The 25,424-nt window shown below is 42.8% G+C and overlaps 1 long non-coding RNA gene across 1 annotated transcript in view; it reads left to right on the top strand.

Annotated features, from left to right (window-relative positions):
• The first annotated feature begins 12,523 nt into the window (after positions 1-12,523).
• LOC148685861 (uncharacterized) overlaps positions 12,524-25,424 on the top strand; it is a 78,591-nt gene continuing 65,690 nt past the window's right edge. The window contains exon 1 of the long non-coding RNA XR_015949838.1: positions 12,524-12,719. This is a non-coding gene — a long non-coding RNA (uncharacterized LOC148685861). The remainder of the gene's footprint in view (positions 12,720-25,424) is intronic.

Raw genomic sequence — 25,424 nt, 5'->3', positions numbered from 1 at the left:
CCGTAAACCACTTAGGGATTTTGCCAAAAAAGATAAGCGGTGTGTAAATTGTCAAAATTAACACATTGCTCTTCAGAGTCGGATTTTGGCATTCTCAACGAGAATTCTACTTTCCCCTATTTATACATGGTGCTTTCCTTTACTTGTCGTTGCTTTTAATATTTATTCCGGAAGATATCACTATAACACACATTTTTAGTTACGAAAGCTGTACCGATGAGAAACTTCTTTGTGTGCAATGTTTCGGTCCCAGAGAGTAAGAGTGGGTGTGTAATTTAGGCTTTCAAATTTCTACTTGCCTCGTTGCCTGCTGTGACTAAGATTTCTATCCTGGCAACCAGAGGCAGAATATTTGCAAGAACTTGCTGGAAGGCGCTTGGGCCTTTTCTTCTTTCAGGTTAGCCACAAGTGGCTAACATAGGTATGCAGACAGGAAGGCTTGTCGCAATTTGTGTGGGCTGGTGATTCATGAAATTAATTGCAAAGTTGATCTTTATCCCCAAATCTTTATCCCCTTTATGTTGAGTTTTAATACTTCCATCTTGGTCTAGTTCAGGAGTGGCTAACGCGTGGTCCTCCAGACAACTCCTCTCAGCACCAGCTGTCATGGTAATGATGGAACATTAATTATGAAATGCAGCAACATCTGGGTGTAGCCATGGTCCTTGATCTAGTTCAGGGTTTGCCAAACTTGGGTCTCCAGCTGTTTTTGGACTACTGTTCCCATCATCCCTGACCACTGGTCCTGCTAGCTAGGGATGATGGGAGTTGTAGTCCCAAACCAGTTGGAAACCCAAGTTTGGCAAACCCTGATCTAGCTGGTCCCTTACTTGTGAGCTTAGAGCCAAAAAGGTTCACACCTTGCCCTAGATCAGGCTTCCTCAACCTCAGCCCTCCAGATGTTTTGAGACTACAATTCCCATCATCCCTGACCACTGGTCCTGCTAGCTAGGGATCATAGGAGTTGTAGGCCAAAAACATCTGGAGGCCCGAGGTTGAGGAAGCCTGCCCTAGATGTTCGCAACTCTCTTTCAAATACAGTGGTACCTCTACTTACGAATAACTCTACTTATGAATGTTTCTACTTACGAATGGAGCTCCGTCCGCCATCTTGGATGCATTTTAGATAGGATTTTTTCTACTTACGAATTTTTAGATAGGGTTGCTTCAACTTACGAATTTTTTTCTCCCAATGCATTCCTATGGGATTCGACTTACAATTTTTTTCGACTTACAAATGTGAGTTCGGAACGCATTAAATTCGTAAGTAGAGGTACCACTGTACAACACTTTGCTTGTGGGGACGAAAGCTGTTGGCATCAAACTGCCGCAAGGGAGGGACTGAATTGTGCACCTTTAAATCTCCAAATACTTAACTTGTGACAGAACTAATTTATTACCTGCATATAGCACATACCTAACTAGGGCCTTCCCTATGCTTGGCAAGGACCTAAAAGAATTCTTTTGATATTTGCTTGATGAAGAACAATGCTTGAGGGACACCATGCCCCATGTGTTCTGGCAAAAGTTAATTTTTCTTTATGTTGCTGCACTGACGAAACAGCTAAATGAGGCGTTGTGCCGATGTGCTCTGAACTAAGTCGGGCAACTGCACCATGTGTTCAGATTCTGTGGTGTTTTTCTATTTTTTAAAAATCTACATAGCGAGATGTGTGACTTCATAGAGCCCTGTGTTTGTTTACTAAATGCATAAATAGCTTCATTGTTAACCTTGCATGCTTTGTGGTTGGAATAGTGAAAGGAACTTTGCAAGCAGGCATAAGTTCTTCGAGACATGATGACACAGTGCTAGACTTTCTGTGGCATTCCTCAGCTGTTGCCAACCTTGAAAAGAAGACAGGCTGACATAGAAAAATAGTAGGTATAGAATAAATGTCAACACCTGTTCTGTTCTTTGCTTTGGAATCCAAAGTTTCATCAAAACTCTGAATAGATGAATCATTTTTTTAAATGCCTGATTTACAAAACTAACAATGTGTAATGCAATCATTAGTAATTCCCTCCCGCACCAAGAGGAGTTCTAGGTGTCTTACATATGGTTTTTTGGGTGTGTGTGTGTGTGTGTGTGTTACAGTACCAGTGTCGGGCTGTTTTTTGCCCCATGCAATGCATTTTTGCACCATGGGCAACTATTTTGCACCAACTACTTGCACCCCGCTCCCCCCAAAATGCTAAATTATTAAAAAAGAAACAGATGTTTTGTAGAAATGATAAAAATCTTCAAAATATAAAATTAAAATATAATCAGAAATTTGCAAGCTATTACAAAAAACTGATTTGTATAAAACTGTCCTTCTCAAAGGTCAGTACTGTGCCCCTCTGAGGTTTGTGCCCCCCTGTGGAACCAGGCAGAGGGCCTTCTCAGTAGTGGCGCCCTCCCTGTGGAACGCCCTCCCATCAGATGTCAAGGAAATAAACAACTATCTGACTTTTAGAAGACATCTGAAAGCAGCCCTGTTTAGGGAAGTTTTAAATGTTTGAAGTTTTATCGTGTTTTTAATATTCTGTTGTGAGCTGCCCAGAGTAGCTGGGGAAACCCAGCCAGTGGGCAGGGTATAAGTAATAATTATTTCTTCTTCTTCTTCTTCTTCTTCTTCTTCTTCTTCTTCTTCTTCTTCTTCTTCTTCTTCTTCTTCTTCCCTGAGTGGCTGCCTCTTCGGCCAAATGACAGCATTGGCCATTGGCCCTGGGGGCCTGTCACTGGTTCAAGCTTTTACGAATAGTCTTCTCTTACGTGGGATTACATCTAGGTGAGAGTTGAGGCTCATATAACTATAGTGTTGCATTTCAGACTACAGGTGAGGAATCACATGATTCAGATAAGCCTCCATGTTGTTGTTGTTTGTTAAAAAAAACAAAAAACCCTGCACACACAGAAAGCTAGATTTCAGAGTGAGAAGCTGTAGTGTAACCCTCTCTGTCGTGCTAGTTATCCATTGAGTTTTATGTAGTTATATAGAGACATGATAGAGGCAAGTTCCAAATCACAGTCTGGGAAACTCAACTGGCCCAAGGAGGAGGTGCTGCTGCCGCTACCCCTTATAGGTGGAGCATATAATATTTGTTTCTGAAGACTAATGAAAAGGTTCTTGATGCTGTAGAAATCAGTGTGGGTCAGGCCTCTCTTTTGCTGCTGGATGATGATAGCGTGTATTTTCATTTGGATCTAACTAACTAGATTTCCCACATATATCTCTGCAATGTGGGGCTTTGCAGGCATTTCTCTCTCTCTAAGTGAATCATGCCAATGATGGCACATTCCTTGTACACCCAAAGGCATTAGAAAACCTTCTGAATGTTCAGACTCATTCTCTTGCGGCAAGAGGGATTTCCTATGAAGCAAAACCAGTTGGTTACTTCAAGGGGCTTTTTTAAACCACCTTATTATAATGCTGCACTTGATTGAGCATATTTCAGTTAGCTGTGGTGTTGATATGCCCAAATCCTTCCTTCCTTTAGCCTGTAACTTGAATTTTATTTGAATAGAATTGAATTTGGACATCATGAAACAGGGAGAAGTTTCAAGTGGCAGCTTGGGGACATCATTAATGAATGGCAAGTTGTCGAGTCTGTTGCTCTATTTCCTTACTATAATGAGTATGGGTGGGTGTGATGCCAATGGAATGGTCTGCCTCAAACATCGAAATCTCCTGAGTCATTTCTCTAGTCATCCGTAGGCCTGTGTTTCTCCCAAGTCCCTTTCTTCTTGTCCTCCTTTAGCATCACTCTTGGTTTCATAGACCATAAACCTTTACCAGTCACCTCTCACATTAATCTTGAAAAATGCCACGTGTCAGAAGTGCAGGTTTAATATGGCTGCTGCGACATAGCACTGTTTCAGCAAGCAAGATATTCTGTTTATTTCCTAAAATACATTTCTTGCTTTGTGGGAAGAAATTAAAGCTCACTTTCACCTTCCTATGAGCCATTTTAACAAAATAAACTCAAGTGAAACAGTAAAAGCTATGTAAACACAGACTATCTAGACTGCAGTTGGCATCATTAATGATTAATGCTAGTAATAATTTTACTGTCTTTTTCATGAGCTTCTAATTAAATGTGCTGTTTCTCCCAACTCTCCCTTTCTTAAATGGCTGCTACTAATTTTCAATTTTCTCTTGAAATGCCACTTTATACTTTAGTCTTAAATATTGTTAGGGTTGTCAGCCAACTAAAGAAATATATTCTGATTACTCCCGTGAGTGTTAATAGATTGCTGGAATCTGCACTATTGTCACCTGTATAAAATAATACTGTTGAAGGTACCCCTTCCCCTTTTTTGCTTTTAGATTATAGATAACACTTCAGCCACTCAAAGACCATGCTCGTAAAGGAAAATAGTCCCCCCCCATGCACTTTCCTGAGTTCCTGCCTAGGAAACCTGGGGCAGGGCATTTTGCCCATGGTATTTTGCTGCCTGAGGCGAAGGACAAAACAGAGGTCCTTGAAGAACCACTGCCAGACACTGTAGACAGCACTTAGCTATGTAGACGGACCAATGATCTGACTTGGTGTAAGGCAGCCTCCTATATCCCTAGAAGCTGACTAGACTTGCAGTTGAATCTTATTTCCGCACTTGCATTTGGCAAGCTCCCCTCCATCACAACTGTGAGCAGCAGGATAACCTCTGAGCTGCAGGGCTGGGAGAGTGGCACATAGCTCTGCCCACCAACATCTCATCAACCAACTCCCTGCCCATCAACATCTGCTGCCTGAGTTCGGCATGACAATATGCCCGACAGTAGGACTGACTCTCAACATGAGTATACTAGGGGAGAATACCAGACTTTTCCTTCATCCTCCATAATGCATAAAGTTAAAGGGACCCCTGACCATTAGGTCCAGTCGTGACTGACTCTGGGGTTGCGGTGCTCATCTCGCTTTATTGGCCGAGGGAGCCCGCATACAGCTTCCAGGTCATGTGGCCAACATAACAAAGCCGCTTTTGACGAACCAGAGCAGCACACGGAAATGCCGTTTACTTTCCCGCTGTAGCGGTACCTATTTATCTACTTGCACTTTGACGTGCGTCTGAACTGCTAGGTTGGCAGGAGCAGGGACCGAGCAACGGGAGCTCACCCCGTTGCGGGGATTCGAACTGCCGACCTTCTGATCGGCAAGCCCTAGGCTCTGTGGTTTAACCCACAGCGCCACCCGAGTCCCCCATAATGCATAGGGGTCCCATAACTATATTGCAAGAGTCCACCAAGGAAAAGACTTCCTGAGATTAGGAAACTAGATATTGAGAAATCAACCTCATTGATGGGAAGCCAGTACTAATCCTCAAAAGCTTGTGCCATAATAAATATTTTAGTCTTTAGGGTTCTGGATGACACTTTTTGTTGTTGTGACAGACTAACATGGCTACCCATTTGGAAGACAGTACATTGAAGAACTCAAGTATATGCACACATTTTTGAAAAACTGGCATGCACAGTTTCAAGAATACCTTTAACCACAGTTTAACATGCCAACTATATGTTCCATTTTTGAAGGAGAAAGGTTCAGTTTACATGTTACCTGAATGGTGTGTGACCCATTGAGACATGGCTGCTTCCCACACTGGTCCTGTAGTTCTGCTGGGAATACAGGAAGGAATTGTCCCAATTGGGATGTTATTGGTACAACAAAAGATTTTTGAGGATTTATTTGGAAATTCTTTTAAGAAAACACTAGAGCTGCACATCTTGGACTAATGTGCCAATTGGAACTTTGCTATTTTCCAGATTTTGCACCTTTCTGAATGTTGCAATGCAGCTCTTGGCAGTTTAAACGTATCAAATATTGCATTTAAATATGTCTTTCGAGATAGAGCATACTGTAAAGCATGCATTGAAATACCTACTTGCCGTAAATGTGCATTTTTGTGAGGACTTTTAAAAACCATTGTGAGAATTACGGGTTAAAAGGTGCAAAAATGACCTGACCCTGAAACAGACTGATTTGCCCATCCCTAGGCACAAATGTCATGAAACCAGAAATATTGAGCTTTCGTGTGCATGCACACTTCTTCAGATACAGTGAAATGGAACTTCCATTTCACTGTATCTGAAGAAGTGTGCATGCACACGAAAGCTCATACCAAAATAAAAACTTAGTTGGTCTTTAAGGTGCTACTGAAGGAATTTTTTTTATTTTACTTCGATCCAGACCAACACGGCTACCTACCTGTAACCAGAAATATTGAAACAGATGCCTAGCAGGAAAACAGATGGGATTGTGCAGGCTCATGCAAAAGGGCATTAAGGCTGGCTTGGGACAAAATCATGGTGATTATCAGTACCATTGACTCTCACCACCAGGGCAGAATTGAGTTTGGGGGAATGCTCTCGCATTTCTGCTTCATCTTCTCTTATTGGAAATGATTTAGATCGGGAGAGATTTAGGCCACCTCCTAGAGTTTGACGTCATGTCAGGGCACCAGAATAACACTGGATCCTTCCCTTTTTTGTCCCTTTCAGCGTGAGAGCTCTGATGTCTGTTTGGCCAGAGCATCAGAGGCTTATGCAGAAGCAGGGGACAAGGTGGGTAGGGCTATGGCATTAGGTATCAGAGTGGGAGATCTGCTACATCCTATGTCCTCTGTGAAGCCCATTCAAGGAACATAGGATTGCACCCTAAATGTTTTTAATATTATATTTTTTTTCGTATTTGGATGTAAAGAATAGGTGACCTACACATAGAGATCAAAAGTCTGCTTCGGTCTATGAAGTGTATCATTTAGAACTCAGGTGGTCATCATTCTAAGACTTCCACAGAAATAATACACTTATTTGACATAATTGCTGAGACCCAAAGAAAATTAAGAAGCGCACAAACCTGGGGCTAATATATTATTTTCCAACGAAAGCTGTCAATTCATGTTTCAACACGACATACACTACATTGTCTTTTTTTGATTAATTAGAAACAATTTTCGGTCACCTTTTCCTCCCCCCCTCCCTCCTGCAGAGCAAATTCATTTTTAAGTTTTATGAGATGTCAGATTCCCCCAGGCAGTACGAAAAACACCTCTAAGTAAAAGGTTTTGGGCTATGATTGACAAAACGTGGCTCAGCCTGCACCTCCCTGACAAGCAGTAAATTCCGGCTGCATTAAAATATACAGGTGTTTTTGAAGAGAGATTCTGCGAGATAATTTGTGAACAGCAGCCCATATATCAACTGTGTCTGAACATAAATGCCTTTGGCAGTAGATGCCGGGTCATCCTTCCTTGGCGAAAAGTGCTATTTCTTGTCAGAGCTGGGGAAAGAAGGCCAAGCGTTTGCGATGAGGAACTCTATCCAGTGAAAATGGGGATTATGGGTTATGCTTCCGAAAAGTACAGCCGTCACTCAGATTTTTGACAGGCGCTTCCAATCAAAGCTCCACTTCCCGGCTCGGGCAGATAGGCTTACTGCAGTAAAGATGGATCTGATTTTGGATTAACTGCATCCCAACCCCAAACAAAGTTTTGGTATGTCTATGTTGGATCATGTTCATGTCCTGTCTAGTCCCTGAGCAAGAGTCGTAAAATCTTGCTCCTTGGGGACAAGTTTGAAATATAATAGCAAATTGTGTCCTCCCTCAAAGAGGGCAACCAAACCCTGTGTTGTGGGTGGGTACGATTGGATAGCCACAACACCCTATTGGTAGGTCCCTTGATGCTGGGTTTAATCAGGCCAATGGGGCGCCAGACAAACTGATCAAGGGACCTATATATGCCCATGCATGTGACCCAGAGCTTCCTCTTTTGGTCAGTACATCAGAACACCCGCCCACCTCTCCCTCATTTTAGGGCTTATGCGCTTGACCTTGCTATGCTGTCGTGTGTCGTTGGGACAGGGGCACAGCAGGAATTTCCCCCAATTGGCTGATTGGCTGCTGCCATTTGGGTTTCGCCTGCCGTGTAGCAAATCGTCACAATCTGTAAGGTTGTGGATAGGCTCTGATTCAGGTGATAGGGATGGGGGAATGCTCTCGCCTTCCCTATGTGAAGGGTATTCTGTTAAAGGAATCCAGGAACTCAATGGTTTGGTCAACCCTGTGAAGGGGTTTTGCCCGTACTTGAGTGCAGGAGGACATCTGGGTGGTGGACATAGCATCTCCCCGGCTTTCTGCCATTCCAGGTGTTCACCCTAGGCTGACCTATGATGGAGCTCTGGGTCAGCGCTACCTGCAATGGTGCAGGGAGCTAGTCGAACCAGAGCCTATGCAACCACTCACCTGATGTAATCAATAAAGTTGTGACCAAAATTATGCCAAAAACCAAACCAAAATTTGAGTCTTGTCTGAATTTATTTAAGGGGGGAGGTTTAAAGGTCTAAACACGCAAGTTTTTTTTCCTTCAGAAAAAGGTCTATAGAATTTGAATGTGTATGGTGCCTTCTCTACCAACCCTGTTTCCAGATCCAGATGACCTGATTAGTAGACATTATGATTCGGGTGGGGGAGAAATCCAGTTCAGTTTTCTTTTGAAGTTGAACATTTCTAATATGCAGTTCCCAAAGCAACATGAGAACTAAAGCCCAGCCATTCTCCAGCTGGGAAATGCATGCAAAGGATGCATATACCATGGTAGAAAATCTGCATAATTTGTGGACAATATTGTGCAAAAATACGTTGCATTAAGAGAAATTGCTTGCAAAAAGTACAAAATTGCAAATTTCGGCAAAGTTGCATACAAAACTGTGTGTATCAGCAGAAAAATGCATTTAAATGCTGACGATTTTTCATTAGGGTTTTAAAATAATAAAAATCTGTAGAGACATGAACTTAAGATTGAAAAAAAACGAGAAAGAGATTTCTCCCACCCCTTTACAGTGGTGCCTCGCTTAACGAATGCCCTGCTTAACGAAATTTCCGCTTAATAAAAGGATTTTTCGAGCGGAGCTTGCCTCGCTAGACGAATGCGTTTTACGAAAAATTCGTCTAGCGAATCGCGGTTTCACATAGGAATGCATTGAAATTCAATTAATGCGTTCCTATGGGCAAAAAAAAATAATTAAAAAAAATTCAATGCATTCCTATGGGATTCACTAGACAAATTTTTCGCTATAAGAAAAGACCCGTGGAACGAATTAATTTCGTCTAGCGAGGCACCACTGTATCCCTGTGATATAAGAGCATCAGTCAACAGCTCTGCTTTTCTACCATTCTCTCTCCTGTCTCCCATTTCCCTGCAGTGCTGAAGTTGTATGCTTGCTGGAGCAGGAGGTTGTTCTTCTTGTCAACCCAGCTCAATGCAAGCACCTTATACACTGGCGGCACTGTGTAAACAAATGCAAAGTATTGTTCTTATTGCTATTAATCCATGAACGATCCTTATGACAAAGCATTTTTGAGGATGGTTGCTCTCAGATTTAATGAAGTCCCCGAGGAAAGTTCTTCGTGCCCGTATTGCTTTCCTCCACCACTAACAAGCAACTGTAGATTCCCCCTCAGTTTTTAACCTGCTTTTGCCATCCTGTTTTATACTAAAAGAGTTAAAGCTGAATAAAAAGAATTAAGAGAGAAACCCCCTCGCCCTTGCACGATGAATAAATCATTGCACGGAGAACATTGTTTTTAAACATAATGCTTTTCAGTTCTACGGTTCTTGCTTTCTCTCCCCCCCCATTTTATCTTCCTCCTTTTGTATAATGAGGAATATTTGCATGAAAATAGTCCCTTTTGAAATACATGTGATCCTGCTGTTTGCCCCTCCCATAAAATCATAATACCCCTGGTGACGATATAAGATTGCTGCTGCAGCGGCAGCTAATTACAGTCTCTAATGGGGAGGGGAAGAGAAGGAGCCATTGTGCTTTAAATTGCCTGCACCTGAAGGATGCTGAGCCCCCTTCGCCTTTGTCAGGACTCAAGCCAGTTCTCAGCACCAGGAGGACCTGCGCTACCTTCCTTTTGAATCTGGCAACAAAACCCTCATTCACGTCAACAGGAGCAGGATGGTGCTATGAGCGAAGGAGGAGACAAATACTTGAGAAACAAAGGTTCTGTTCTCATGCAAATTCCCCCCATTAATAAGTGCATTAAAGTGAGGAATTGAAACCAGGAGATAGCAGCTGGATAGACAAAACCAATTGCTTGCTTAAGTAGAAGCTTCCAGATCATCGAGTGGAACGTGAGCCGATCCGTTGATAATCATATAGCAACTTTGTGTGAGTTTGTGAAGCACACTTCTATATTATAGAGAGGACTGTTTTAAAATGAGCGTTTGAATGACCTGAGTGTCTCCTGGTTAACAGCCCGAAATACTGAAATAAATAAGTATTCATTTGCATGTAAGGATGGGGGCGGGAGACATTCAGTTCGGTTGACATTTCCATGAGGAAATTTGCACTTCCCAAAGTAATACGCAAAGCAATGTACAGCCACCTAGAATTCTATGATTCTACAATCTTTCGATATCAGCACTCCTCTGAATTTTGTGATGCGGTTATTCAATCAAAACTTGCGCAGGTTTGGAGCAAGTGTGTGGAAGAAATGTATATAGCTGTGAAAGTAACGCACAAAAATCCATTATGTCGACGGAAATGGCTTTGCAAAGAGAAATGTGCATTGTGCACCAAAGATGATGACAAATTTTGAGAGATTGGAAAATAAACCCGCAAGCTGATGTGGAAATGTGGCAAACTGAACTTAAGACTCGGGGGGGGGAGAGAAACCGAGTGACCCCAGCCCTACTTACACACTTTTGTGTGTTTAGATACATGTCTGCCTTTCAAATGTACTGTATTGTTCCGTGTATGTATACACCCCTATGTATAAGTGTGTTACTATGTGTTAGGGGACTCCAAATTGAGAAAATAGGGGGAGATGGTATCCATGTATAAGATGACCCACAATTTTGAACATAATTTTTAAATAAAAAACCCTAGTCTTATACATGCAAAAGTACGGCATTAGGAAGTTGCAGACACAAATATGTTGCTAGTAAGGTATGGATCGGTCCGAATAGTGAACTTCGTTGTGAACTGTTTATGGAACTATAACTCTGAATACGGTAGTAAGTGCTGGAGACAAAGGAAGGGAAAACTACTATTTCCACGCCCGTCTTGTGAGTTCCTATAGGCAACTGGCAGGATGCTCTTAGAAACTGTGAAGTCTGGATGAGAAGGATCTTTGGTGTGATCCAACATTACTATGTATTATCAGCTTGTAGCTAAGAGGTAGAGGACATGTCTGGCATGTAAACAGACCCAGGTTGAAGACTTGGCATCTCCAGGTAGGGGCTGGGAAGGATGCCTGCCAGAAATCCTACACAGGGGTCGTCAGTCTGTTTGGAGACAATACCAAACTACATTGACCAGTTGGTTCAAAGCAGTTTCCTATGTTCCCAAGCCAAAGCTAGGTGTGAAGCAAAGCAACCCTTTGCAAATTAAGGGTTCATTTCCTACTCTAAGCACATCCCTGCCGTCCTGCTTTGGAGATGTCAAAAAATAGGTTGCCTACTATTCATTCAAGCTGCCTGTCTGTATAAAAAACCACTTCAGACAGAACTGGCCATCATCTTTTCCCCCACCTATTCATTTTGCTAAACCATAAATATGCAAAGAAATATATTATTCTGATGAGTGTTTTCTTTCTGCCATTAATTTGTTCAGAGCATCTATTAGAGTGTACCTCTTTTTGTTTCCACTTGACCCAGTCAAAGCAGTTTGGAGACATTTACAATGATGAAGAGAGAGCTTCAATTAACCTCCTTGGCTGAGATATTTGATATGCATGAGTTACTATATAACAGCCTAATTATCTATACTTTTTCTGAAGGATTTCTAATAAAGAGTGGAATTGATTTATAAATTATGAGATCATAATCACTCTTTTAATTCCTCATCATAATTTTCTGTTAGTGCAATGCATGCTAGCTAAATTTCAAAATCTAAGGGACGAGAACTGACACCATGGAAAGTCCATCAGTTCTTATCTTATCTTCCCCTGTTCTGATATCTTCTACTACAGTTCCAGCTGTCTGAAGCTAATGGTTTGGATGAGACTTCCATGCATATGCGTCTCAAAGGTGTTTAGGAGTTTGTGATATTTTCAATGCAAAAACCTGGGCTCTCCCTTTAACTGCTTCACATTTTTAAAATGTCCATTCCCACTCAGAGCTTCTTTGGAGATCCCTTACAGAGCTACGGGCTCCCAGGACCTTCGCAGGTGGTTCCCAGGATTCTATGGGAGAAGCCATGACTGCTAGAATGGCATAAGAACACTTTAAATAGACAAACTAGAGTAGGAAGACTTGGAACCTAGAATCTTTGTGGGAATAGGTACATGATAAATAGAGTGGGGAGTCTGAGATATTTCACTTTTGAAAAAGAGATAGAAGTGGAAGAATGTTGTTTTCTAACTTTTGGGAAGAAAATCCTCGTTCTGAAGCACTGAATGTTCTCAGTGCTCACACAATACCTGTTTAAAATGAAGGGGCCTTTCAGAGAACGAAATGCATTTCTTTTGCAGTTTCTGTTCCCTTTTTTAGTCAAACCCATGCCGATTGTAGCCTCCCGAGACTCACACAATGGCAACACAGTTCCTCTTCTAGCGTAGTTAGACACGCAAAGATGACTTGGCAAATGGCTTACAAGGATATCAAAAGGTCTTTGTTCTGCGATGGAGTTAACTTTTCCTTCAGACAATGTGTTAGCAACAGGAATGCAGTTGTGGAAGGAGAAAAGAGCAGTTGAGACATGAAAGTGAAGTCACGACACTCACAGGTATGTGTCTGAGGTGCTACCTGAGGGTCTTCGTGGCTCCAAAAGCTTTTCTTTTGGTCTGGTGCACCTTTTGCATTTTTGGCATCTGTTTTAAATCATCCGAGAATCAGTTAGATTACTGCTGGTGGGCTAACAGTGTTAACAATTTGCGTTGAATTCCAGGTTGGGCCTGCGAGATGTGTCATTTCCTGTCGCTCCAGAATAGTTACTGTCCATGGAAGCAGAAAATAACAATTGTCGGTTGGGTCTGTTAAATAATATACATGGAGCAGGCCTTTTTTTTGTGACTGTGTGCGGTGGGTTTTTATTTTTATTTTTTTTAAAGGGATATTTAGGGAAAGCTTCAGTGCGATTTTTCTTAACTGTATAATACCTGAGTTTCCTGACTACTGCCAAGCCATTTGAAGAATTTTGGCACATGCCTGTTCTCATTCCCTGCTCCGTTTGTTGTTGTTGCACCAAATTATTTTAATAAGATAATCGGTATGAGAAACAAGCCATGTTGTACAAGGACCAAGTTTGTTCCCCAAAGAAATGTCTTTGGCTGACTCGCTTATTGAAAAATCTATAGCACGCGTTAAAAGCAGGGCAAGTATAATCACTGAAAGGTTGAGTGTGTCTTATAAGACTAACGTGAGTACAAGCCCACCATCCAAAGTAGGAACAAAAGAAGCTGCCTCTTCAGACCTTTGGTTTATCTAGCTCAGTTACTGTTTATACTGACTAGCAGTGACTCTCCGTGACATTGCATGTCGAGGTACCAAGACTTCCCACCAATAACGCACACTTCACACAGAATTTAAGTTTAAGGTTTTTGGCATTAATTTTGGCCACAACTTTATTTAAATACAACTGATGTGAGTGGTTGCTTAGGCATTGGTTCCCATGCCATCTGTCCCCCGCCTGGGACAGATCTGACTCCCCTAGCATACTGGGGAAGTCAGGATAGGTAAGCACCCTCTGAGAGAGGCCAGGGCAGGGCCACCAAGCACTTGATCTCTCCCCCAGATGCTCCCCGAGGCTCATGCGCGGTCCTAGCCCCTACTGGGGGTACGGACAAACATGTGGAGCCCCAGGATTCCTTTAACGGAATACCCCTAAAGGCAGCAGCAATTTTGAGGGGCAGGCCCAGCCAAATCAGTACCCCTCCGCCATCCAATTTGAACCAATGCCTAACCGCCAACCTTACAAGTTGTGACATTTTGCTATGTAGTAGGCAAAAACCACAAGGCACCAGCCAATCAGCCAAGTGGCAAAATTCCTACTAGGCCCCCACATCCATACGGACAACCCCATGGCAGGCACAGCAACGTCATGCACAAACAAAAACCCGTAAATATAGGGAGGGTGGGAGGGAGGGAGATCTGTTGCAAGCACCAAAAGCGAAAGTGAAAGCTGCTTGCCCCAGTATATAAAGGCTGTGGCTGTCAATCAAATAATTGCAAGATAACATTCTGCCCAGCAACAATACCCTCAGTGGCCACCCAAACTGACCCGCCCAACAAACCAGGGAATGTCTTGTTAACCCTTCCACAACCCATGCTCTCCTTAAGGGGAGAACCTGCTTCCCCAGACCTACTTGGTGTGGGATGGGTTTTAATAGGTAGGAGGGGATATAATAATTGCAGGTCCCCACATTTGTGGGTTGAACAGAGTTTTAAAAGCCCACCCTTGGCAGCAAAAACAAAAAGCATAGGGATTAGGTTGTAAAACCTTGTTTTGAGCAAATCCATCTATGAAGCAAGCTGGCTTCCCCTTTCTTACCCTGCTTAATAAAGAATCAGGCAACAACCTGGGAAGTAAGTCTTAAAATAAGATTTACTTACTTCATAACCATGCATTGGATCACAGCAACAGTAGCAGCAAAACAATGCAGGCAAAACACTTACGTACATTTACTGTATAACCGGCTTCAGGCAAGTGGCTATAGGTTGAGCAAGCAGAGGCATGTCTGCATCCAGCTGGTCAAAGGAAGAGACAGGAACAGGAAGTGCCAATAGAGTCCTTCCTCTCCAGGAGAGGAAGATAAATGACATCACACGGAGCCCACTCTACCAATTGTATTTCTATGGTCTGAGTTTCTGCCTATCAGCAATACAGCCCTGTGGTATTAGACCTTCCTCATGCTAACTAGCAAGAATATGAATTTATTAGGTTTGGCTGCTAATCTCCCACACTTGGAGATGTCTGGGATTGAACCTGGGGCTTTCTACACACAAAACAGATGCTGTACCACTGAGCTCTGCTCTGTTAAGTAGACTAAGGCTGTATACACAGTATATCTTTTAAACACATTCCAAGCACATTCTCCAGCCACCTAAAAATTAAATTCTGGGCTCAGTAGTTCACCCCTTACAGACCTACAATTCCCAGCAACTCTTAACTACAGAATTATTTGAAGGTGGACATGTGCTTCCAGGGTGCATTAAATGCATAATGTACCACATCCTTTCGCGGGGGGTGGGGAAGAACAATTTTTTAAAAACCATTAACACACTGGAATATCTATATTGCAATACAATATAGATGAGGATCAATTGATGGGCAATGCTTAAGCACCCCCTTCCTGCAAACATTTCTGCAAATGTAAGGATTGCAAGGCATGGATTTGGGGAGTTTCATATTTGCTTGTAGTATGTAGGTCCCACATAAAGAGGGGAAAGAAAAGCTGTGGGAGAGACTGGGCCCAAAGGAAGGAAAGGATGTGTGTGGCCTGAATTTCACGTATTAATCCAAAGTTGTTGTTGTTTAGTCGTTTAGTCGTGTCCGACTCTTCGTGACCCCATGGACCATAGCACGCCAGGCACTCCTGTCTTGCACTGCCTCCCGCAGTTTGGTCAAACTCATGTTCGTAGCTTCGAGAACACTGTCCAACCATCTTGTCCTCTGTCGTCCCCTTCTCCTAGTGCCCTCAATCTTTCCCAACATCAGGGTCTTTTCCAAGGATTCTTCTCTTCTCATGAGGTGGCCAAAGTATTGGAGCCTCAGCTTCACGATCTGTCCTTCCAGGGAGCACTCAGGGCTGATTTCCTTAAGAATGGATAGGTTTGATCTTCTAGCAGTCCATGGGACTCTCAAGAGTCTCCTCCAGCACCATAATTCAAAAGCATCAATTCTTCGACGATCAGCCTTCTTTATGGTCCAGCTCTCACTTCCATACATCACTACTGGGAAAACCATAGCTTTAACTATACGGACCTTTGTCGGCAAAGTGATGTCTCTGCTTTTTAAGATGCTGTCTAGGTTTGTCATTGCTTTTCTCCCAAGAAGCAGGCGTCTTTTAATTTCGTGACTGCTGTCACCATCTGCAGTGATCAAGGAGCCCAAGAAAGTAAAATCTCTCACTGCCTCCATTTCTTCCCCTTCTATTTGCCAGGAGGTGATGGGACCAGTGGCCATGATCTTGGTTTTTTTGATGTTGAGCTTCAGACCATATTTTGCGCTCTCCTCTTTCACCCTCATTAAAAGGTTCTTTAATTCCTCCTCGCTTTCTGCCATCAAGGTTGTGTCATCTGCATATCTGAGGTTGTTGATATTTCTTCCGGCAATCTTAATTCCGGCTTGGGATTCATCTAGTCCAGCCTTTCGCATGATGAATTCTGCATATAAGTTAAATAAGCAGGGAGACAATATACAACCTTGTCGTACTCCTTTCCCAATTTTGAACCAATCAGTTGTTCCATATCCAGTTCTAACTGTAGCTTCTTGTCCCACATAGAGATTTCTCAGGAGACAGATGAGGTGATCAGGCACTCCCATTTCTTTAAGAACTTGCCATAGTTTGCTGTGGTCGACACAGTCAAAGGCTTTTGCATAGTCAATGAAGCAGAAGTAGACGTTTTTCTGGAACTCTCTAGCTTTCTCCATAATCCAGCGCATGTTTGCTATTTGGTCTCTGGTTCCTCTGCCCTTTCGAAATCCAGCTTGCACTTCTGGGAGTTCTCGGTCCACATACTGCCTAAGCCTGCCTTGTAGAATTTTAAGCATAACCTTGCTAGCGTGTGAAATGAGCGCAATTGTGCGGTAGTTAGAGCATTCTTTGGCACTGCCCTTCTTTGGAATTGGGATGTAGACTGATCTTTTCCAATCCTCTGGCCATTGCTGAGTTTTCCAAACTTGCTGGCATATTGGGTGTAGCACCTTAACAGCATCATCTTTTAAAATTTTAAATAGTTCAGCTGGAATATCATCACTTCCACTGGCCTTGTTATTAGCAATGCTTTCTAAGGCCCATTTGACTTCACTCTCCAAGATGTCTGGCTCAAGGTCAGCAACCACACTACCTGGGGTGTATGAGACCTCCATATCTTTCTGGTATAATTCCTCTGTGTATTCTTGCCACCTCTTCTTGATGTCTTCTGCTTCTGTTAGGTCCTTACCACTTTTGTCCTTGATTATGGTAATCTTTGTACGAAATGTTCCTTTCATATCACCAATTTTCTTGAACAGATCTCTGGTTTTCCCCATTCTATTGTTTTCCTCTATTTCTTTGCATTGCTCATTTAAGAAGACCCTCTTGTCTCTCCTTGCTGTTTTTTGGAAATCTGCATTCAGTTTCCTGTATCTTTCCCTATCTCCCTTGCATTTTGCTTGCCTCCTCTCCTCCGCTATTTGTAAGGCCTCGTTGGACAGCCATTTTGCTTTCTTGCATTTCCTTTTCCTTGGGATGGTTTTCATTGCTGCCTCCTGTATAATGTTACGAGCCTCCATCCATAGTTCTTCAGGCACTCTGTCCACCAAATCTAAATCCTTAAACCTGTTCCTCACTTCCACTGTGTATTCATAAGGGATTTGATTCAGATTGTATCTTACTGGCCCAGTGGTTTTTCCTACTTTCTTCAGTTTAAGCTGGAATTTTGCTATAAGAAGCTGATGATCTGAGTTACAATCAGCTCCAGGTCTTGTTTTTGCTGACTGTATAGAGCTTCTCCATCTTTGGCTGCAGAGAATATAATCAATCTGATTTCGATGCTGCCCATTTGGTGATATCCATGTGTAGAGTCGTCTCTTGTGTTGTTGGAAGAGAGTGTTTGTGATGACCAGCTTGTTCTCTTGACAGAACTCTATTAGCCTTTGCCCTGCTTCATTTTGAACTCCAAGGCCAAACTTGCCAGTTGTTCCTTTTATCTCTTGATTCCCTACTTTAGCATTCCAATCCCCTGTAATGAGAAGAACATCCTTCTTTGGTGTCATTTCTAGAAGTTGTTGTAGGTCTTCATAGAATTGGTCAATTTCACTTTCTTCAGCACCAGTAGTTAATCCAAAGTAACCAGCCAAAAAAAGGCTTCAGACTTGTAGTGCAGATGTCTGGCTACATGTCCTCCGGGGAACGACTGTGCTATATTAATGTTCATATGGGCCTTGTAATCCTGCAGCACACGAGAGCCAACTTCTGTGCTGCAGACAAGGGGATTTGGTGACAAATTAGTTTAGAGCTCTGTCCCCGCAGAATCTGCTGCTCTTTGCAGATTCGCAGGAGCTGTGACATTTTGTAGTTTGTTTTGCAGGCAATTTGGTTAACCCTTGGCAACAGATGTTGATGCGGAGAGCAGCAGATTCTCCCGGAAAGAGACTGTGCAGGGCAAGGGAGCGCTGTTTTAGAGCAGTGCAAAAGTTCAAAATTGCAACTGGCATTGAAACCGACACACATTTCCTTCTCAATGTGACGCGTTTATTCTTGGCACCGAAGGGTGCAGCAAATGGCTGGAGCTTTCGGCTAACTGCAAATGCGTTAGATGCCTGCACCTAGTGAGACATTAGCCCCTTTCTTTCATTCAGAATGTGTGTTGGGCAGGGAGGAGCACAATAGGCTGCTCCACCTTCAACCTACATGCATAAATCTTCACTTTAGGGCCAGAATACTGACCCCACCATGTGCCTACAGCTATCTCTGTAACAGGGGTGGCAAATCCGTTTTAGCCAGAGGGGCACAGTCTCTCCTGGCTGTTCTCCAAGGGCTACATGGCAGTGGTGGGCAGGGCCAGAGGTAAAAGTAAGCAGGGCAATGTCATCGAATCATATAATTCTAGAGCTGGAAGGGACCCTGAGGATCACCCCATGCAATGCAGGAATAGGTGGCCTTGGTGTTGTCAGCACCGTACTCTAACCAGCTGAGATATCCTGTCAAATTTTGTCTCTGTGCAATAGGCTAGTTTCTACATGTGCTCAAACATGCCTCTCTTTCATCCATGCAGGCAAGCAAGAGCCATAATTGGAGCCTGAGCAAACCAAGCAAAAATACTTGAGGGTGCAAAGCAGGGACATTGAGGGATGTGTGGCTTAGGGAAAGTCCCGAGGGCCAGATAAAGAGCCTTGGAGGGCCACATTTGGTTCCCAAACCTGATCTCCCCACCCCTCCTGTATTTCCTCCTCAGTTATATTTCATTAAGTTTAAAACATTTTTTACATATACAGTCACAACGCAATTTTGTCTTTTTTCTTTTCTTCACCCCCCCCCAACTTCCCACCCTGTTTTCCATGGAGTTGTTGCTTCTCCCCTTTTGCTGCCCCCAGTCCTAAGCTCAGTTCATCACATTTCTGCATCGGTTTGCAATTTAAAAAAAAAAACCCCACACACATTCTCATGTAAATTTGTCAGCATTTTACTGCAAATCTAAACCTATCCAAATATACAAACATGTAACTGCCTAACATGCACATTTTTGCAAAGCAGCTTCCCCTCGTATGGCACATTTTTGTATGTTCCTTTCACTAATATGTGCATTTCTAGGACACTTCAGCCTGTGATATGCACTTTTGCACACATTTCTTGCCTGGAGAACTTGCCTGAAGTAAAAATTCTGCACTGTGAAATTTCTGTTAAAATTCAGAGGGCGGCTGAGTTTTGGCTTGCATATTGTTTTGGAAAGTTTTAATTAGGTAGATTTGCCTTTAAATGCAAACTGAGTAGAATTTCTTCCCATCTCTACTTGTGGCTACGAATTGTAGGCAGTGCTCCCCGCTCTAACAAAATGTATAGGAGTACTCTCATTTTGACTCAAGAAAACCACCATTTTATAGTTCAAATCATGAAAAATAAATACAGTAAATGGACAAAAGTACTAAGTTTCACAAAATGTTTAGGGGTATGCGTATCCCTGCACACACACCCTCGAAAAAAGCACAGATTGTAGGATAACTATGGTGAACATTCTGAATTTCATGGAAAAGCTTGTCCACAGCAGATGCTCTAAACCAGTTTTTTTCCATATTTAAGTCTCCAGCTGTTTTTGGACTACAGTTCCCATCATCCCTGTAGTCCTGCTAGCTTGTATTTCAAAACATCTGGAGGCCCAAGCTTAGGAAACCCTACTCTAAACCAGCCATCCCAAAACTTTGGCCCTACAAATGTTTTGGACTACAATTCCCATCTTCCCCAACCACTGGTCCTGTTAGCTAGGGGTCATGGGAGTTGTAGACCAAAACATCTGGAGGGCCGCAGTTTGGGAATGCCTGCTCTAAACCTTTCCTAAACCATCTCTTTGATGAAATACTGACAGAGAACCATAGTTGGAGAACCATTGCTCAATATAGTAAGTTTCACTTAATTATTAATCTAACCTTGCAAATTCCAACAAGCCTTCTAGCCTTGTGTTACTACCACATGATGTAAGTCGAGAGTAGTGTGCCACTGCTTGAACATGAGGCAAGTTTATCAAAATTACGGCACGTTCTTCTTCTTCTTTTAAAAAAGCATTCTTGTTAAGGTACCTTCAAGCACTGTTGAAATAGTTGTTTCTGCTCAGCACATCCAAATCTGTAATCTGGCCTTTGTCCTGTCCTTGTCTGCCAGCCCTAAATGGGAACTATCTTGGCAAATGTCTAATACTGGCAATACTTTGAATGGTTTTGTAAGATGCCAGTTTAAACAGCTGTTGCGCAGAAAAAAAGCCAGAATAGTGGGTTGAAACTGCCAGCAGCTCAAGATTTGCCACCAAAACCGGAGGATAATTCAGTGGTGGAATTTTCCTTCCCGTCGTTCCCACGGGACTCTTTAGGTACACTGCTGCTCCCAAATTCTGGCATTTTTGAATGGTGACGGGCAAAAATAAAACAACTGAAAATGGCAATAGTGAAACACATTGCACTCTGGTGGTGGAAGTACCAGTAGCAGTGCAACCCTAATTTAATCAAGAGAAACAGCAGTGTTAAATATAATGGCTTCCTACTCTACCAACGTGCAGTTCTATTAACTCACAAATAGGAATTTATTGAAACCCAAAAGCACATTTTTGGCTACTCACCAGTAAATAACTTAAGCTGCAATTCCCCTGAAATCAATGGAGCTCCCATGCTTAGGCCAGTGTTGCAAATTTGCATTGGTTTAGTTAGCTATTAACTCTGCAAACTCTCCCTGCAAATGCATATATGGAAATTTTAACTTGATGGAACATTCATTCAGCCCTCATTAAATTATAGCCACCTGCTTTCATTCCTTAAGTTTTTCTTCTCACACCAGGCTTGTAATAAAGATGAAGCAGGTGGTCAGAAGTGTTGACTAGTTTTAACTTTTACAAGTTCTGCAGAACTCGCCCTCCTCAAAGTCTCTCACATGTGGATCCTACTCAGTTAGGTTAGAGTGATCTGTAAGAGGGAAAGAACTGATGAGGCCGGGGAGTAGGGGAAAGAGGATTCTTCCAATTTCAGATTACAGGGTAATTTTTCTACTCATATCAACCTCACACTATCACAGATTCAACAGCAGGTCCTTGCGGGAGGAGAGAGAGAGAGAGAGAGAGAGAGGCTGATTTTGGAGAGTTAGAACCAGCTGAAGATACTGACCTAGGTTGCATGTCATGCTAAAGCACCGTGTAAATCAAACTATGGTTTAATGTGAATGAGCAGCTTGCTTCCGCTTTAGGGATGGGTTGTGGCCCAGTGGTACATTTGCTCTGCATGCCAAAAGCCCTATACTCAACCCTCAACATCTGCAGAGCTGGGAGCGTACTCTTATGGAAGTGTTAGAGCAGGGGTCAGCAGACTTTTTTTAGCCGTGAGCTGGTCCACTGTCCCTCAGGCCATGTGGTGGGCCGGACTATATTTTGAAAAAATAATAATGAATGAATTCCTATGTCCCACAAATAACCCAGGACACATTCTACTCATGTAAAAACATGCTGATTCCCAGACCGTCCGTGGGCTGGATTGAGAAGGCGATTGGGCCGCATCTGGCCCACGGGCCTTAGGTTGCCAACCCCTGTGTTAGAGAGCCACGGCAAATCTGTGTAGATAATACTGAGATGGATGGACCAATGGTCTGGCTTAGTATAAGGTGCTTCATATGTCTCCCCATTCCTTCCTCCAGCGAATTGTGGTACAAACAAACCAGAGCTTGGCTTGCTGCGTTGTGCGAACCAGCACTCACGGTTTGTCTTCTAACAAGCTACAATGGAAACTCAAGGCTTGTTTCTCTATGCATTCTGAAGGACAATCGGCGTAGCTGCTGCGGGTTAGCTGAATGTGGAACACCAAACTGGGGGCGGGGGACAAGGGACAGGATTTGGTGTGCTAGAATTAAAGAGAGCTCTCTAACGCGAGTCAAATCGGCCTATAATAAGAGGACATCTCAGAAGTGGTTGCCCATGTAGACCTTTCCTGTACCCAACTCTTGGGATGGGACTCTTCATTTTAGACACACGGATTTCTTTAATAGAGTCCCAAGAGTCACTTTGCAGGCTTCAAAAGGCTATGTTAAAGGAAGTGCCGGCATCAGTCTGAGAACTTTCCTCAGATGGTTATTTTTAGAACGGTCTATAATGGATCCTGAGTGCTGCTGGCAAATGTCAATTTTTCCCTCCTCTTGTGTTTGCATTGCCAATCTTTTGGTGGCAGTGAGGAAAGAAAGCAGCAAATATGAAATGAATATATGCACTTGGATAAGCTAGGAGCCTTTTCTTCTAACCACAATGTGCGCTTTTGGATGGAAATTCTGGGTAAGAGGGTGGGGTGACTATAGTCCCTCTCTGCTGTTCACTCCTGCTTTATACTCAGTGAGACATTGCAAAGTGGTCTGATTTTTGAACAGTAATATTATGTTTAACATTTGGACATAGCAGGCATGGTTTGGAACTTTTCTCTCTCACTCTTATTTTATTTTGATGCAGCAAATTTCACTTGAGGGGAATTGCCCTTGCCCTTTCGCTTCTGGAAACAAAATATATATCCCACGCCCCACTTGAACAGTAGGACTTCCTGCTGAAAAAATGTCATTAATTTTTATTATTGTGCATTTAAAGGGATGGGAGATCCAGATACAAGTGTGTGTGTGTGTGTGTGTGTGTGTGTGTGTGTGTGTGTGTGTTACATTCACAGAGCTTTCATTAACAAGATCATACAAGTTTAAAACCAATAGCAAAAAGTGGTCTTGACAACTCCATAGCCAGTATACTGAATCCCCTATTTCATATTATGTTTGTTTTTATATGTTTGTATACTGTTGTTTTATGGGATTTAGGTTGTATCTTTGTTTTAATGATATTGTTTGTTTTTCATATTGTACAGTTTAGAGATTATAAAAATATTAAGCTGTTTATAAATGTTTTAAAATAAAGTCTACAGGCAGACTGGGTGTGTATAATCTTTGGTTGTATCCGACTAAGTTATACTCAAAGTAGAACCATTGAAATAAATGGGATTATTAAATTTAAATCCACTGATTCTCAATGGATCTAATCTGAATGTCACTTGGCAATATCAATTACGGTAATAGCAAAATATATGGTGGTTGCACGTTATATACCACATGCAAGTGTTTTCTGATGTAGTGCCAGCCCTACCGTTAGGCAAAGTGAGGCCTGTGCCTCACGGCAACTTTAATTTTGGATGTCATGAATGGCAGAAAATTAATAGTTATTCCATTACTTTCTTTTCTTCCATCTCCTCTTCTTCCTTCGTATATTTTTACCACCAGGTTTGGAGAGATGTTCATGAGGGATTTTCTGCCTCATGTATCAAAACAACTTGATTGGTCTTGCGTACTGTACCACTTCACTTATGTGGAGGGGTTGCTATTTTCTGCTCCACCTCAAACAATAAAATGTCTTTGTCTAGGCTTTTGCTCTCTGTTGAAGATAACACAGAAAGCAGCTCTCAGAGGAATAGGTGCCTGCTTCCTCCCACTCCCAGTTCTCATTTCTGTCCTATGACACCATACTAGAAGCACAGGGAGTTGCCTACTTTAATAATGACCTATTAGGCATTTGAAGAATTCCTCCTTGGCAGACTTTTTGAACTTACAACTTTCCTTTAGAAAATGAAGAGGCGAACTACTGGCATCGTTCTGCTTCTCATTGCATCTGTAACTGAAACCGAGGGCATCTGTAATTGAGTTTGTGGAAGAGGTTGCAGCCTCAGAGAAGAAGGGGCAAATTGTCTTGCTCTCCTTGACACTTCTTCACATTTGTCCTCTGCTTAAACATCATCTTTCATACAGAGACAAATGTATGGTGCGGGTATCCCCTTACAAGGAATGAGTAAATATTGCATTGTGGACAAGAGCTGGAGTCTCCGATATACTTGGATCAAAGTCCCCCTGCTAGTTGAGAGGCTGCTTCGTTCCAGAAGAAAATGATTAACTTCCTGGAGAAATGACATACAATTCTCTTTCTTGTCGTTTTAAAGGAGTAAAGGTGAGGATCACCATTGTCTTACTCCACCAATGCCTTCACTGAGGCAGCATTGTAAAGGAAACCTGAGAACTCAGTCTTCAGATTTGATTTGTGAGAGGCCATGTCAAATGTACGTGTGCTTTTCAGCTTGTTATTTAACTCCTCTCAACCCGTCTGTTTCCAGCACTGCCAATTGACTCTGGGAAACATGAGAAGCGAACCTGGCTCTGTAACTTCTGGCTTGCTTGTCACAGCCATCACCCCCAAAGGAAAGCCGATGGTTAAAAGGATGAGATGATTTGGGCCAATCTCCATACTGTAGGGGTCACTTCCAGTTCTGGTAGATTGGCTTGTAGACGGTCATGCATGGTTTGTGTTGACTTAGCAGAGATGCCATACTGATGTCCAAGGGGAGGGGTGGGTTGTGTCTGAGACAATGATCCATGTTTGTGGGTTAGACCAAATCATCTGTCTCGACTAGAAAGCTTTTACTAGGAGGTGTTGCGTCTTTGCCTGCCCTCCCTTTCGCAGATTGAATGTGTCTTAATGTAATTATTTTGGCCAGAAATTGCTGCTAACTCATAGGACAAACCCAGCCGCACCATCCCTAAGGCCACAGGCTGAGGGTTTGTGGTTTTCTAGAGTTGTGCCATTAAAAAAGCAAAGTAGGGGATGGAATCAGTTTTCCTGCTAGTGAAACATTTCTCCCTTCTTCCCTTGCAGTTGCTTCTTCCCCCCAATCATCTCAGTTTATCTACTCCTGCAGATGCATCTAGTGCAGGCATCCCCCAATTTTGGCCCTCCAGATGTTTTGGACTACAATTCCCATCTTCCCCGACCACTGGTCCTGTTAGCTAGGGATCATGGGAGTTGTAGGCCAAAACATCTGGAGGGCCGCAGTTTGGGGGTGCCTGATCTAGTGTCACTAGTGCAGCCTAAATAGGAGGGACAGAAAAGCAGGAACCCCCTCAGCATCCATGTCATAAAAGGTCACTCTAGTTTCTGAGCTGATTCATATTATACATTTGCCTTGGCCTGCACTTCTGCCTGGTGTGCTCTGGTCCATGGGGTCATGAAGAGTCGGACACAACTAAACGAC

This window comes from Zootoca vivipara, chromosome 4 (genome assembly GCF_965207765.1).
Source record: "Zootoca vivipara chromosome 4, rZooViv2.hap1.1, whole genome shotgun sequence".
Classification (NCBI taxonomy): Eukaryota; Metazoa; Chordata; class Lepidosauria; order Squamata; family Lacertidae; genus Zootoca; species Zootoca vivipara.
Note: the sequence above shows the minus strand (reverse complement) of the source record. Positions and strands in the feature narration are given on the sequence as shown.